This window comes from Saccoglossus kowalevskii, chromosome 8, assembly GCF_978046115.1.
Source record: "Saccoglossus kowalevskii chromosome 8, keSacKowa6.1, whole genome shotgun sequence".
In the NCBI taxonomy this organism is placed as follows: domain Eukaryota; kingdom Metazoa; phylum Hemichordata; class Enteropneusta; family Harrimaniidae; genus Saccoglossus; species Saccoglossus kowalevskii.
Genome location: NC_140648.1, coordinates 34411456 through 34427593, shown reverse-complemented (window position 1 = coordinate 34427593; position 16138 = coordinate 34411456).

Here is a 16138-nt window from a genome sequence, read left to right as displayed (position 1 = left end):
TTCCGTTGCCAACGTATTCAATACACGGAAAAAGCATGCGTGTGTGCATTTGCGTGAGTGAAAGATGTAGGTGAGATTTCACGTTGCAACGTGTTCTATTTATTTCCAACGCGCGTGGTCGGCGCCTTTGATTGCGTTTATTTTGTTCTTTCATACTCGAAATCTATCGCTGGCACAGTTTATTTTGTCATGTCCCACAACTGAACGTCCAAGCTGACTTTTGTTTTGTAACTGTGTAGCGTCGAGCACTACGTCCAAACACCGTCCCGGTGGTCCAAACAATAACCCAACAAACGGTGTTAGTGCAGAACGGCACACTACCATGCGAGCCTTACAAAACACCTTCATTCACAAAAATAAAATTACACTGTAAATCATAAATCCCTAAAAATAAAATTTTCATAGTTAAACCGAGCACGTACGTATGTGTTCAGTGTGTTTCGCATTGACTGTCAGGCCAACAAGCAGTCGGACCAATGATTATAGGTCTGAAATAATGAGCTGTGGTACCAATGAACCCGACCCATATATCGCGATATTATGACACTCCTAATATCACAAATATATTACTAATTTTAATAAATTTCATATTATTTAAGGATATATTTAATATGATTTAGCTGTACAGTAGTAACATTCTGACGAAACTTTATCAATGTTGAAAGACTGAAACGCTGTATGTCGGACGGCGAACTACGCATCGCCCTATCAAATACGCTGGCATGCTTTTCGGCTCTATTAGGCCAGACTTTTTATTCCTTGTTTTTACAAGTCAATTTTTTTGAGGAGGGCGGGAAAAAAATAAAATTAATTCTTTTTTTCCATTAGATTTGTGTGATTCTCAAAGAACTGTAAGTGAGATCATTGATCGGAGAGAAGAAATGAAATAAAATGTAATTCCATGCATAACCTTGTTTCTCATCTGCGCGAGTCTTCGGTACTTTGATCATGATACTCTAGCAAAAATGCAACTTGGGTTTGTTATGCGGCGGGCGAAAAAAAATGAAGATAAAAATATTTTTTTTAGCAATTTATTGCACTTACAAGTCGGCGGGCGCGAGCAATTACGCTGAAATAAAATTATATTTTTATTTCATTTTCGGCTCTTGTTCATTCGGCGGGTTCTCGAAACAAGAGATAATACAAAAAAATTAACATTTTATTAACACACATCTTATACAAGGAAACCATTGTCACTATGTGAGCATGTAAAATTTTGACGAAACTTAACATTGAGATAGATCGGAACACTTTACGTCGGGCGTCGGACGACGAACAGCAAACACCCAGTCAAACACGGTCGTCATGCTTATCGGCGGTATTATTACAAATAAATCAATTATATATTGCTTGAGCATGTATACTCCAGAGTAACTGCGACGTTTCGCATCTAGGGCATTCGATCATTTGTTGGAAATAAAACTGCAATTTGAAATAAGATGTAATCCATGGCACCTCAGTCTGAGATGGCACCAAGCTGTCTGTGAACAAAACGTGGGAGTGTGGCATTTGTTTGCTTTCCCAAACAGATAGATGTTTATGTTGACGATATTAATCTAAGCAAGACAATGGACGTATAAAATAGTTGGTGTTACGATGGAAGGTACTTATGGTGTTACACAGTTCCTTTCGTGGATTAAATAAGGTGTCGAATCTAGTCCTAAATTTAGGTAAACATTAATTAATGAATTCTCCTTGATTAAATTGTTATGCAATAACCAGGTAAAAAATAGATATTCAATAAACCATGGAGGTAAATGAATAAGCCATAGAGGTATAAACAGAACAAGAGCCCAATTCATTTGTAGCTGTACTTTCTGGCACTCTGTAACACTTAAAATGTCCAAGTATAGCGAAATGTAGCTGCAGTAGCTTCTTAAATATTATTATAATCAGATATTTATAGTTAAATTTAGCTCACTCACGGTTACTACTTTTTTTTAGTAACCGTGGCTCACTGAAATTTAGAAATCAAAAGTTTTAGCTATGTTTTGAACATTTAGAAATAGATTTGGGCATCTATACCATTTTTAATTTGAATCTAAACTATCTAAATTGGCTACCACATGCCCCGCATCTTAATAGACTGAGTCTCGCATCTGCCACAATGTCAAACACTGCACGCTCAAAGCAAACGCTTACCCGGCCACTTGTATTTATAGCAATGAATACATTGTAAGTTTGGCATCTGTATAGACAGTATGTTTTTCCCCAATATTATCAAGGAAGACACGACATTGTGCTTTTAGTACTTGACTTAAGTATATTTGGGTGTGAGAGTTCCTTACTCGTAACACAGATTTTTCATATATTTTGTCTAGAAATATAAAATAATTTTTGTCTCAGTCTGACCATGGAGCTCTTTTTTAGCTCCATGATTAGACAGTCCAGTGTCATCCAGTATTAAAAAAAAATTCTCGATATTATCGAGAATATCGACTTGCAACAATATCGGAGAAAAACAGGTCACTGCTGAGAGTTGGGTCTAACTTAATTAGGCGATAATATCGGAAGAAAACAAAACTGCCGTACACACTCCGATTGAGTAGCGAGTCTAACCTAGACGATAACATCGGAGAAGAACTTAATCCGAGCAAATACGGCAGTTGGCCGGAGTTTCTAACTTCGACGATTATATCGGAGAAAAATGTGTGGGTGAGTTAGGTGCAAGATTGTGTAGCTGGAGTACGTGTATTGACCATGGAGCTAAATCAAATATCATCTAGAGCTAGAATAGGCGGCTAAATGTGAACGGGGGTCTTGTTTAAAATATTCCAGGACGCTATTGCCGCAATGTATCGCGCTATTTAGACAATATAAATATCATTTAGAGCTAGAATAGGCAGCTACATGTGGACGGGGGTCTTGTTAAAAATATTTCAGGACGCTATTGCCGCAATATATCGCTCTAGGTAGACAATCTGAATATCATCTAGAGCTAGAACATGCGGCTAAACGTGGGAATTTGTATTAATAAATGTTCATACTTTATTTTACCTGAAATATAATATTATTGTGAACACAGCGGTATAAATAAATAAGAAAATAGAACACTGTTAAAGGCGGAACTAACGCAAGGCAGATTTGCGTAAAGACGCAATTTCATCTACTATACCTGTATTCGAACAATCACACCACACTGAGACATAGTCGAACAAATAATCCGTGTATATAATTTAGATCGTCTAAATATCCCGTTAAATCGGGAAAATTGCGCAATGAAAATAATAATTTCAAAGTAACAAGTCATCGTTTCTGAATAGCGCCGTAGTTTATAATTTAGGTAATTTAAATAGCAAGCTAAATAGCGGCAATTGCAACCGAAAAAATAATTTCAAAGTAACAAGCAATCGTTTCTAAATAGCGCCGTAGTTTATAATTTAGTTCGTCTAAATAACGCCGTGAATTATACTTTAAATCGGCCCAACAGCTAGTTGAATGGCTAGAACAGACGGCTACATGTCGACGGGAGTCTTGTTAAAATATTTCAGGACACTATTGCCGCTGTACATCGCGATATTTAGACAATCTGAATATCATCTAGAGCTAGAACAGCTACGCGTGGGCAGGGGTTTGTTAACAATAATTTCGAGACGCAATTGCGGTAATATATTGCGATATTTAGACATCTAGAGCTAGAACAGACAGCTACATATGTACGTTGGTCTTGTTAACAATATTTATGATAGGAATTAGTTTCGTGTTATAACACAGTCTCTCTATAGTTTATAGAGTAGCTGTGGTTATACCAATTCGCAGTTTGTTGGGACTAGAACATTTCATTTTTTTTAATGCATAGGGGGGATGATAACACGACATATTAAATGTATCCATTGTCTTGAACAGATTAATTTTCTCAACATAAATATCTAGCACTTTAGGAAAGTAAGCAAATGTTATATCCCACGTTCTTCTCAGCTTCTAAATCGACGAAATAACCAGCAAAATAGCGTCGCAGTTTTTAATTTAGATCGTCTAAGCAGCCAGCTGAATAGCGACGTGCTTTATAATTTAGATCATCTAAATGGCGGCAATTGCGTAGTTTCTAAATAGCGTCTTAGTTTATAATTTAGATCGGTTTCAAAATCGTAATCTAGAAAACGTAAATTTTGGAATAGATTTATATATTTCTGATTTAGCTTTCTAGATTTGAATCTAAACTATTACACAATCCTGCACCTTATTGGTGTGGGTGTGCGTGTGTGGTACCAACGTTGTGACGACTTTAAATTAACTTTTCACCGATTTGTAACGACAGGACCTACATTGTGACGACGCCCATCATTTTCATAATTTATATTAATGTTTAAGCATGGAACTATAAACTAGGTTTAGTGAAGAGGGGAGGTATGGATCAATTTATCATAATATTTTATAATAATTATTGTACCATACCTACCCCCTTTACTAAACCTAAGCTTCGCAAACATTTCTATGTTCAGTCTCGGGATATTCAATTTTTATTTAATTAAACCCAATTAAAACGCAATTCTATATAGAAAAGAGTTTATATCGCAACTATACTAAAAGTTAATTCAACTATATTAAGTTAATTCAATGTGTGTCGTCATAACAATGGTACAACGTAAAGGTGTGTGTATTTGTGCGTGTATGTCTTGGTGTCATCATATTGTGTGAATAAACAGTTGCCATCTTTCATCTCTTAGGCGTCAATTTTGAAATAAGTTGACACATCACGCGCTGCATTGTTCATAGCTCCGTGAAGTGCGACTTTGTCGAAAAATTTAATTCAGACGGAACGATCCTTTCAAAAATAAGGAAAAATTCTGCCCATATATATTAGCAGTTGTACACAATTCGCGGTTTCTAAAAACCGTGCCTATTATAGTCATATTTTCTCTTCTTCAAAAGAGTGTACAATGGTCGTCCCTGATATACGACCTTCAAAGTTAATAACTATTTGCCTAGTATACTGAAAAAGATTATGCATGGACGTGGATCATGCAATGTGCTACCAATTCTGTTGATTTGATATTATACTATTTATTATGCAGCGTGAATAAACAATCGGCAATTGTAATCCCCTGTTCGGCGCGTAGTTTAAAACCAGACTCTTTACCAGTGGTCACACAATTTCATTCGGACGGAGTGGGACCTCTGAAAGGGTTACATTTCGGACGTTGCGACTGACCGACATGAATATGAATAACGTTAACAAGATGGTGGTTGCCAATAAACTCCAAACCGGGAGAGCTGTATTAGGCGATATAACGTTAAAAACGGCTAAGCTCGGTAACGAGAAACGGCAAACAGATGGAGGAACACGGAATGTGAGATTAGACGACATGTTGGCCGGTAAACGACAAACTACGAAAATACGACTGGATGACATGCTGGCCGGTAAACGGCAAACTACGAAAATTCGAATGGATGACATGTTGGCCGGTAAACAGCAAACTACGAAAATTCGACTGGATGACATGTTGGCTGGTAAACAACAATCCACTAAAGTTCGATTGGATGACATGTTGGCTAGTAAACAACAATCCACGAAAGTTCGATTGGATGACATGTTGGCTAGTAAACCGGGCACTAAGAAGATGCGACTTGATGACATTATAGTTAGAGGTAAAACATCAACTGATGACGATGACGGATTCGCTGAGACATCGCGCAAAGTTAATAGTGAAACGCACAATTACGATGTTCCTGAAAAAAATCCCGGTGCACACCCTTCGAACACAAGTAAGTAATTTTGATTTTTCTAAAGTGCGTTATATCATGGAACTATAAACCACAGAAAGAACAACCACTTCGTTTCCTTTGAACTATGATAGTTGCCGCGATGTCGAATGTTTATTTTGACTGTTTATTTCGTCGCATTAAAAAATAAGCCAATTAACGCAAATGAATGTTAATCTCCGACTATCGGGTGACTTCGGAGTCAATCGGGCGACTTCAGGAGATCACGTGATCGAGTTGTTTTGGTTATAGCACAAAAAAACAATGACGCCAAGACAAAAAGGCGAAAGCACTGCAAGATAAACTAAGACAAAGGTTTTTTTTTAATCTTCTTAGTTTCGTTGTTCTTCCTGTGGTTTATAGTTCCATGGTTATATCACAGACCCTCAACACCTCAAGGTGTTGCGGGACTGTGGTTATATGTATAAGCTCGTTGTATTTGTCTATCAAGCAAGCACTGAATGTCTGGATATATGCTCAGTTCGAGCAGTGAACCAATTAGCGTTTTGCGTTCTACCGTTCACATTCAACATGCCCCACTTTTGTTTTTGGTAGTATTTTGTAGTTGTCGAAATTTACATTCATTGCTGGATGGAAAATTTATACGTCACAGTTTCCTCTCTTGTTATATTTATTTATTAAAAATGCAGTGGACATGGATGTGGTTAGTTATGTTACATGTATCATGGAGGTATCTCCATGCATGTATGTAATTTATTTATTCAAAGTAGCACATCCATAATTGTGTTTCATGCACAGCGTAGAGATTTAAAAACGGAATAAAACAAGCCAAGAGATAATATACAAGTACGCTTGCGAAACATAAGGCAAATTTCCGAAATGAGTAAAAGTGTATACATTCATTTCAAAACGGCGGTTGAAAACATTTCGACCAATCGCGGAGACTGTGATCGGAGACGGATTTAGAAGGACTCCCGCGGTGCCCCCCCCCCCTCCCCATTGGCATAGACTTGTTTTTCAAAGGCCTTCGGCTCTCGCATCTTCGTCTTCGCCATACTTGTACAATACTGCGTTATTTAAGGTAGCGACTCACCTTCGAGGCTTAGAGTTTAGGTGAAGGGTCTAAATCTATATCAAATTATCCAAATAATAGTGTACGGAATGAAATTGCGTTTGATGATAAACAACACATGATATGTCTAAATCTATCGACTTAGTTGTACTGTTTGCGAGTTGAATCACACTGACTCCCGTGAAGTAAAATTGTGCGGTCGACGCGATATAAAAAAAAAATCTTCATGCACTTGACGTATCGCTACAATTGCCATTTTTTCTTGCACTTCGAGATCTCGAATATTGCGTGAAAGAATCGTACCGAACGTCTGCTACAAAGATCGAATTTGATTTTGAATTTATGTTTCTTTTTCATAGGTCAATGTCGTAATGGCGATCCTTGAGAGGGGAATGTTGCATTGAGATATCCTTACTTCATAGAAATTAATCATCATCACATGTGTATAGCATATTATTAAGCATGGAAATACCCACAAATATTTTCACATTTCACACTACGACGTTTTGACCTTTGTTTGTCCTGTTCTTTCTTTCGATTTCACGCATAACACGGGATCTCGCAGTCAACGGAAAATGGTTCATCGAGAAAACCAGATTTCGCAGCTTTTAACAACCACCACATTGGATAGTATCAGTATAACGACGTGTTCTGTGAGGCTCCCTCATCGGGTTGTGCTTTACAGTAACGCAAAACAAGCGATTACTGTGGCCTGTGTTGATTTCAAAACAAGCGAGCGCGATAATGTCCTCGTCTTGAATCACACACCCCAGAAAATCGACATCCCTTGTTATACAACAACGTTGTTTGCCGATACATTACAAGTCAAGTGTAAATTATCCTCTAAACAACACGGCTGTATTTATAAAGGATTACACATGGCCGCCCCAATGGAACGTTTCTGACTTGTTGTTTTTCCTGAATAACTTTACAAAAAAAATGTAAAGGGAAATCGGGAATAATATCTATGCAAACATTATTATTGTCAGTAAATTGTAAACAGTACTCTGTATTTGTGACACGTGAAATGGCTCTTACAAAACTAATGGTTTCTCCAACTTAATTTTCAACCGCTTCGACTAACTTTGAAGCACGCTAAATAAAGAGTGAATGGGTGGTTCGTTTGAAATTTTAACATCTTGTTCAAATAAACCTCACGCAAATGAATGTGTCTGCGTTTTAAAAAAACGTACGAACTCTTCTCGTTAGACTATCGAAAATAAATAAAAGAATAACATAAAAATAAATTGCGCAACAAACAGTCAGCGACACATTCACACGCGAAAAGTAAACACCCGTTGTTTAAACCACACAGCGCGTGAATCGGAGTTTTCATTTTAACGTTACAAGGCTGAGACTGACAAAACTAACAAATGCGTCTTTGGGGAAAAAACGGGTCAATCTTGGAAAATCAATTTTGAACGCATATCTAGTAACATAGATACAAACTGTGTTATTGTTAGTGTTAGCCATAAAAAGGGAGTTAAAATGGGAGGCCATGAACATGAGTTGCTACCTTAATAATATCATGGAACTATAAACCCCAAGAAGAACAACGAAACTAAGAGGATTAAAAAAAACTTTGTCTTAGTTTATCTTACAGTGCTTTCGCTTTTGTTTCCACTACATTAGTCATACTCCATGTTAGTTGCCGCCGATACGCCCGTATCAACCGCTTTGCTGGAAACGGAAAACTTGAAAAAAAAAATTCATATCTGCGCAGTAAAATATTACGTTCACTACTCATGCGCAAACAAGTCGGTCTGCAGGGTGACCTTCAGTGTACCGGAAATCATGCAACGGGTCGGAGTTTTAGCGAGTTTTCATAATTTTTAATGTCGTTTTTAGATTACTTCTTGTTTTTTTCAACCCTCGAAAAAATAAGGTTGCGAAAGTTTGCGAAACATGGGGTTTGGTATGCTGTTTGTTGTCGAGACATCCCGACTTATTCCGTGTTTCCCTTCGATCGCCAGAAGTGGCAATGTGTTTTTTTTTCCCCGTTGAATGTCGCTCATTTATCAGTGTTTTTGTCTTGGCGCCATTGTTTTTTTATGCTATAACCGAAACAACTCGATCACGTGATCTCCCGAAGTCGCCCGATTGACTTTGCAATTGACCGATAGTCGGAGACAAACGTTCATTTGCGTAAATCGGCTTATTTTTTTAATGCGACGAAATAAACAGTCAAAATAAACATTCGACGTCGCGGCAACTATCATAGTTCAAAGGAAACGAAGTTTTTGTTCTTCCTGGGGTTTATAGTTCCATGATAATATTCACATTTTAGCCCACAGTTTTTTTAAAAAAGTTTTAGTGAAAGTTGTTTTCACAGCGAATATATTTAAAATGGTTAAAGGAAATGGGCCTCATATACAGTGACAATTATACTCCATGGCTATGGCTATCCTAATTTACGAACGATCTTAACTCTACTTGGGTGTAAAGTTGAATTCTGCAAGCTCAGTACCGACAGAACCAGACTCCGTACCAGCACATCTTTGTGGTGGTTACCACAGGGAGCCCAGGAACTATAATCAACTGTAATACACAGTCTCTATGAGCGGGGGGGGGGGGGGGGGGTATCGGCTGGTATCTAGTGTAAGTATTTCTTACACTAGATACCAGCCGATACCCCCCCCCCCCAACCCCGTTCATAGAGACTATGTATTACAGATGATTATAGTTCCTGGGCTCCCTGTGGTGGTTACCAGAAAAGGAATTTGTGGTCAAAATCACTTGGCTATTTTTCGATCCTGAATATAATTCTGGTAACTGTTCATGATTCCTAAGATCCATACAAATACAGTGACGAAACCAGCTGAGCGTTGGTCAACCAGGAAAGTGTTTTTAATTCCGCGGACTCCAAAGAACTGAAGTAACTAAAATGTTTTTCGAGCGAGTATTTTTTTAAAAATTTCAATGCCAATTATAACACTCACGTTAACTGAATCATACGGGTGTTTTAGAACATTGTTGTACAGACATGTTAAGTTTGGTTATACGTCGGTGTATTTTATTAAATAATTAAACGCCGTCATCCGTACACTTGTCCTCGACCCGACTTCACGCATTTCAACCACGCTTTAGTAGCTTTTAATATTATGTACCTTTCATTTTCGATTCCTGGGCCCTGTGGAGGTGCTAAATTTTTATTTACCATCCGTCTCTTGAACTGCAAAACATGATGTATATTTACGTTAATCCAGGGGTCGCATTAGGTGTGGGATAATCTAAATCTGTTCATAGATGAACCATGGAACTATAAACCCCATGGATGAACGCAAGTGTTATAATTTATCTTTAGAAGCCGCGGTTTTCCCCCTGTAAGAACATTTATTTTGACCGGTTTAAAAATAAATTGTGCATTTACTATTTTCATGAATCTATTATCTACGCTATTGAACATGGCAGGTAAGCTGATTATTGATTCACAATTACAGTTCGACTGTCATCATTCAAGAGATTAAATTGATTGAAACCGATTTTTCAAAAGCACAAGTCAGTGTAACTTTGATCTTTTATTGGAAACAGTGCATGTCTACGTGACATTTCTATGCATTCTTAGTTGTCAACTCATTAAAATGCTATTAAATTATGATTTTTTTCTTAGGTCAAAAAAAAAGGTATGGACCTTCACTAGACAAACATTCCATTCAAAAGGTTGTTACAGAAATGGTCTGCAAATGTTTCCGTAGTAACTGTTTCCAAAGGATTAGTGTGTATGATGTAACAGTTTCTAGATATGAATGCAGCAGACACAAAGGTTCTTCTCGATTGCTTTGGCTGTCTGAAAAATACAGAAATTGTAAACTTTCTGACAAAGAAGACGACATCAATGGTTTCGCATTCAATATGCATGGAAAAAAGATTTGTGCGTAAGTCTAAAATTTATGATATTAACATCAATAGGTAAATTATTATATAATGCCGGTAAACAAATAACAGAGTTACGCTGAGTAGGTAGTGATGTTGGCTTATCATATTGCATTGTGGGAATTGAAGTTATGCAATATCTTGAGAACAGACTATTTGTATATTAATGCCAAAACACTGCTATCTAATCTGCAGTACATTATGTAATAACAATCGTTTCACTTTGGTTGTTGAAATAGGTACACCTGGTACAAATGTATAGGTATATCAAATAGCACATTTACGAGACTCAAGAGAAGCGTAAAAAATGGAATACATCACCATGATGTCACCCAAAAAACAAGAATAACATCACCAGTAAAGACAAACTATGCTATTGCCTTCATTCGCCAGTATATTAAATCAATGGGTGAACCAAGTCCTGAAGACGGCAGAATTCACATGCCACCATGCATTTCAAAAGCTGACATGTTCAGGGATTATCAGAAAAAATACAAAGCAAGAGCAATACGACATAGCAGTTTTTATGATATAATGAGATCACCAGCATTTAAATATGTTATTTTTCCTAAGGTAAAATTCATTCAATGTCTCATCATGTCATTTTCCACTTTGTTTGCTGGTTTTTGAATATTTATTGATTAGTAAACAATTTGAGGATATTTTTATTCTTAAAAAATATTTTCAAACTTATATAACAATTGATATACTAAACTGCATCAGAGGGAGAGAGAGACCTATCTGCCACACTGGATATCGTAGATTATTTAATCCTTCTTACACATATGTTTGACATAGATGTAAATAGTACAGCGCAATCATGTTTCAAAAAGTTTCCATTATGGTTTAAAATATCAATTCAACATATATTACAGCTCAGAAATATCATCCGACATAACATCCACCTCCACACCAATGATAATCAACTTTATCCGTGTTTTAAGTCAAATAATATCAGGCTAAATGTAGCTGATAAATAAAAGACAATATTAGTAACTTGATGACACTGAACCAACTATGCCTAAACTCAGGATTTACGCAACTATTGTTCTTTGGACATACGCCTAATCCTGCTCTTTCGTGTTTTTTTTATAATCATGTCACGATGCACGTATTGCTACGACCAAATATGACAACAGAAACTGCAAACATTTAATCCATTTATTTGTTATTCTATGGAGTGGCTAAAGAAACAGCCTTCTCTATGGCATATCTGAAATCCCTTCGGAGAAATTATTAACTTAACCGCCACAGTCTTATCAAAAGAACAAAAAAATTGACCATATCATAGAAGTATTAACTATTTATAAATGATATATGTTAGCTATATCCGGTTATCTTATCGATTCATTTTAACATGTAAATAATGCTAAAGACTTTCTGATTTAATCTTCCAGATGAAAACAAACACAACAAAATGTCCTGTTTGCATTCTTCTTAAAGATCAAATAAGAAGAGAATGGCATCCAGAGAGAAAATTGCGGTTGATAGAATTAAGAACAGAACATTTAAAAAGACAACAGTAAGTGAAGAACTTGAAATATTGAAAAAAAATCCACAGTACATTATATTACAAAAACGATTGATGTATTACTAGTACTAATATTTACATATATATGAACACAGTGTCCAAGCAATAGTATGCATGCCACAATACTTCAAAATCAATTACAACGATAATAATTGCAATATCATTGTCGTCATAGTGAGGTCAAATAAATACTAAGAATGTATGTGCCAACCACAATTAGCAAGTGCTATTATTCAATTAAGTGGGTGCACATAGTCGTGTAGACAATATTGAGTTCTTGTGCCAATAACAATTACCAATACGAGTACGAGTGTTTACAAATATTTATGAATACGTTTATAAACAACTGTACGTGTTGTTGCCCTCTAGTCTAATATCATATATGGTACATTGAAAATTGCAGGAAGCATAGTCTATGTTGTACATTTGAGGTTTCAGTGAATTATACTACCAGGGTATTATTTACTTTAATAACAGCTTAATATTATATCAAATAATCTAATACAACTTGCCTGTTATTACAGAAAGGAACGAATGCAATATTATGCTAGAGCAGCTCAAGCAAAAGAGAATCCATCGAAGGTTACCAGTATTATTCTAGATGGTATGGATCAAAAGAAATCATCTTTGCCGCACTTTGCTGGATGGGCAGTACCAAAGGTATTGCCATAACATTTTTGATATTTACAATGATTATTTAACTACGGTTACAATTAACTACAATTAACTGGTGCTTTCCGTTATTGAATCATGTTCAAAAAGGAGTATCAAAACAAGCTTCACGGATGGATGATGCACACAAAGTTGCAACAGTGAAACTACAGTTAGGGCAGGGATTTTTTCAAACAAAGGAATAGCGGCGCTGCGCCCTCATGACATGGTCATGTGCCCCTTACCCAGGGGAGCAGATCCTCTGGCAACCATAAAATTCTGATTGACCAGGAATCACATGTGGCCACAGTCTTCAACTGTGATCTGTCTGATAGTAATTTTGGCCCCAAGGAAGCCATAGAATGCTCCATTTTAACTTAGAATTATCAAAAACTCCGCACCCTGGTAGGGAGAACCCTATCTCCCCCACTTGGTGGCGCTGCTGAATTGCAGTGCTCCCTCTTGCAGTTTATTTTAGAAAAAAACCTGTAGGGTGTGTGACCTGAGGTGCAGAAAGAAAGGGGAAGTTGTGCGGTATAGTCTCAGCTGACTTATGATAGAGCTAATTCTTGTGTGGTCTTTATTGATTGGTGTTCTCGGGCGGTTTTAAAACGATAAAATTTGCTTTCAGATATAGAAATTTGTTGATTTGTGACCAGTTTGTGATTCATTATTACCGGACGAATACCTTCTTATTACATTACCAGTAAAATAACAAGTTTGTGGCTCAGATTTTTGGAAAGTTTCACAACTTTCGACGACTTTCTACACGCCTGGTCACTATTGAATGTGATTCTAGCATTCATGATGTGGGCTGAAGATTCGCAAGTTGTTTGTCTTTTGTGTGTTCTAATCATGGAGAAGCACCCAGTAATTTATCTGCAGTAGTAATTGGATACAGTAAAAGACATGCCAAATAGAAGATCCTTTTGATCAGCAACACTTAAATACCAGAAATAAGTAGTATTATAACATGGTTAGTCTAAATCTAGCCGTCTAATTGGTTTAAGCAAGGTCTCATATCTGAATGAAACTGGCTTAAATGTCAAACTGAATTCAAATCACATGACCTTTCAATATGTGTGAAATAGTGTATGGTCAATATTTTCATGAGCCCAGCTCATCTATGCGCATGCTTTTATGGAGTTCGTTTTAGTTCTGTAATTTGAATATCTAGAGCGCTCACTGCACAGCAGATAAATTATGACCCCTCAAAATGTATTAGGATGCCAGCATTAACAAAATAAAACCCAAAGTGCATGTGTGCTATTATGTTTTTACAATTACCACACCATGGCCTTTTGTCACCCCTTATGATAGTAGTAAATTTACACATAACAATGTGATATAAACTGCTGTTTTATAGTGTATTTGGTAACAGATATATGATGGATATAAGACTCTGAGATTACTCGGTAGCATATTTGAGGCAGAACTTTTCCCAGTTGTATCATATTTGTACCAAATTCCCCCGCTTGCCATTTATAAACACTTTTGTGTCATTCTTAATATGGACCTGATTTGTGATTGTAATTGTTGTATTGATATAGGTTTTTAGTGTAATTAACATATTGAATTAATTAAACTAAACACATTCTGGAGATTTTGTCCTATGATGACGTTTGGTTATAATTCATGTATCTAAAATTATAATAAACCAAGTCTGAGATGTACTGTAAGTTGATTATGAATAAATTCAAATATTATAAAAGAGCTCCAAATACTATCTGTTATTTGTGTTTTATTTTTCAGGGAGCTGGAACATACCAGTTAAGGACTCATATTACTGGAGGACTATGTCATGGAACAGACTCATCATACATGTACATTGACAAGTCAGAATACCCCCATGATACCAATTTGACTATTACAGTCTTGCTGGACATATTGCAGTCTTTGGCAAGTGAAGAAATGCTTACTGAAACAGTGTTCATCCAGTTAGATAATTCAAGGAGAGAAAACAAAAACAAATATTTTTTTGGATTTTGCTCTCTCTTAGTTCAAATGGAATATGTCAAAGAGGTGAGAACTACAAACCATGCCCAAGATAAAATGGTGCATTTGGTAGAAAAGTAGAATATTGATCATTGGTCACTTTATTGATTCACAAATTCATACCAGGACAGTAGTCCAAAACGGTAACTTATGTTATTTACCTGCATTACCCGGACATGCATGGACATTTTTGAAGATGTTATACATTTTTCCTTACAGATTACAGTGAGTTTTTTGATGGTGGGTCACACCCATGAAGATATTGATCAAAAATTCAGTTTGCTGTCTAGAAAACTTAAGTACAATGATGCTAAAACAATGGATGAATTGGTTAATTTATCTGCCACCTCATGTAAAAATTCCCCTGTGGTGAAAATTATCCAGGCAGTCTATGATGTTAAAGAGTGGATGGAAGGAGTAACTGTCGATTTACATAATCACTGTGCTCCTCATCAATACAGGTATAGCTTACTATTCAATGTCATATAATATATAGACACTTGTATAGGGCATATTAAAAAGATGTTTTGACTGATTATGTTCAAACTTTTTATTTAAGAATGTTGTTCTATACCCATATCTCTTACATGCCTTGACTTTTTAACACCATGTACCGTACATCATGTTGCATTTTGTTTCAAGTTATCATTCAACAAGGTTGACTCATTTTGGTGTTGCCTAATGAACAATATTTCATGTCACAACAAGACCTAAATTACCTGAATCAGAAAAAATCCTCTCACATTTGTGCACATTTGCACAAGTTCACATTTAGTTTCAAGTTTACAGTGGTAAATTATTGTCTCATACATTCTGACAGGCTAAACATAATGGATGATACAGGAATAAAATGCCCAATGGAATGCTTGATAAATTTCACATTGATTTTGTTATGGTCGTTTTAGACCTTTTATTGAATGTCATATTACAAGGTAGTGATAGCATATCCTCTATTTAATCTTTCTGTTTTGACTGGGTTTTCTGATAGGTTTCATAAGCACAATGGAAGGGCAAAAATGCAGTACAGATTGTGGTCAGGAAATGATGAAGATACATCTTGGAAACCAAACTCAGGACTTGAATTGTTAAAAACAGAAGATGGAGAAGTTCTTTTGCCCCAAGGTTCCCCAGGTTTTGTCCAGCCAAACTTTGACCCACTGAAGCTGCAGTTATTGAAAAACAGCATTGACAAGTCAAAATCCTTTTTGACAATGCCGCAACAGTTGTCTTGGGACCAACTGTTCTTATCAATGGACAATCCTATGCCAAGTCAATCTGTCAATGTTTGGCCTTTGACAGTTCTGAAAAAAATTGAGGAAGTACCACCAGCACCTCCTGCAACATCAGATGAA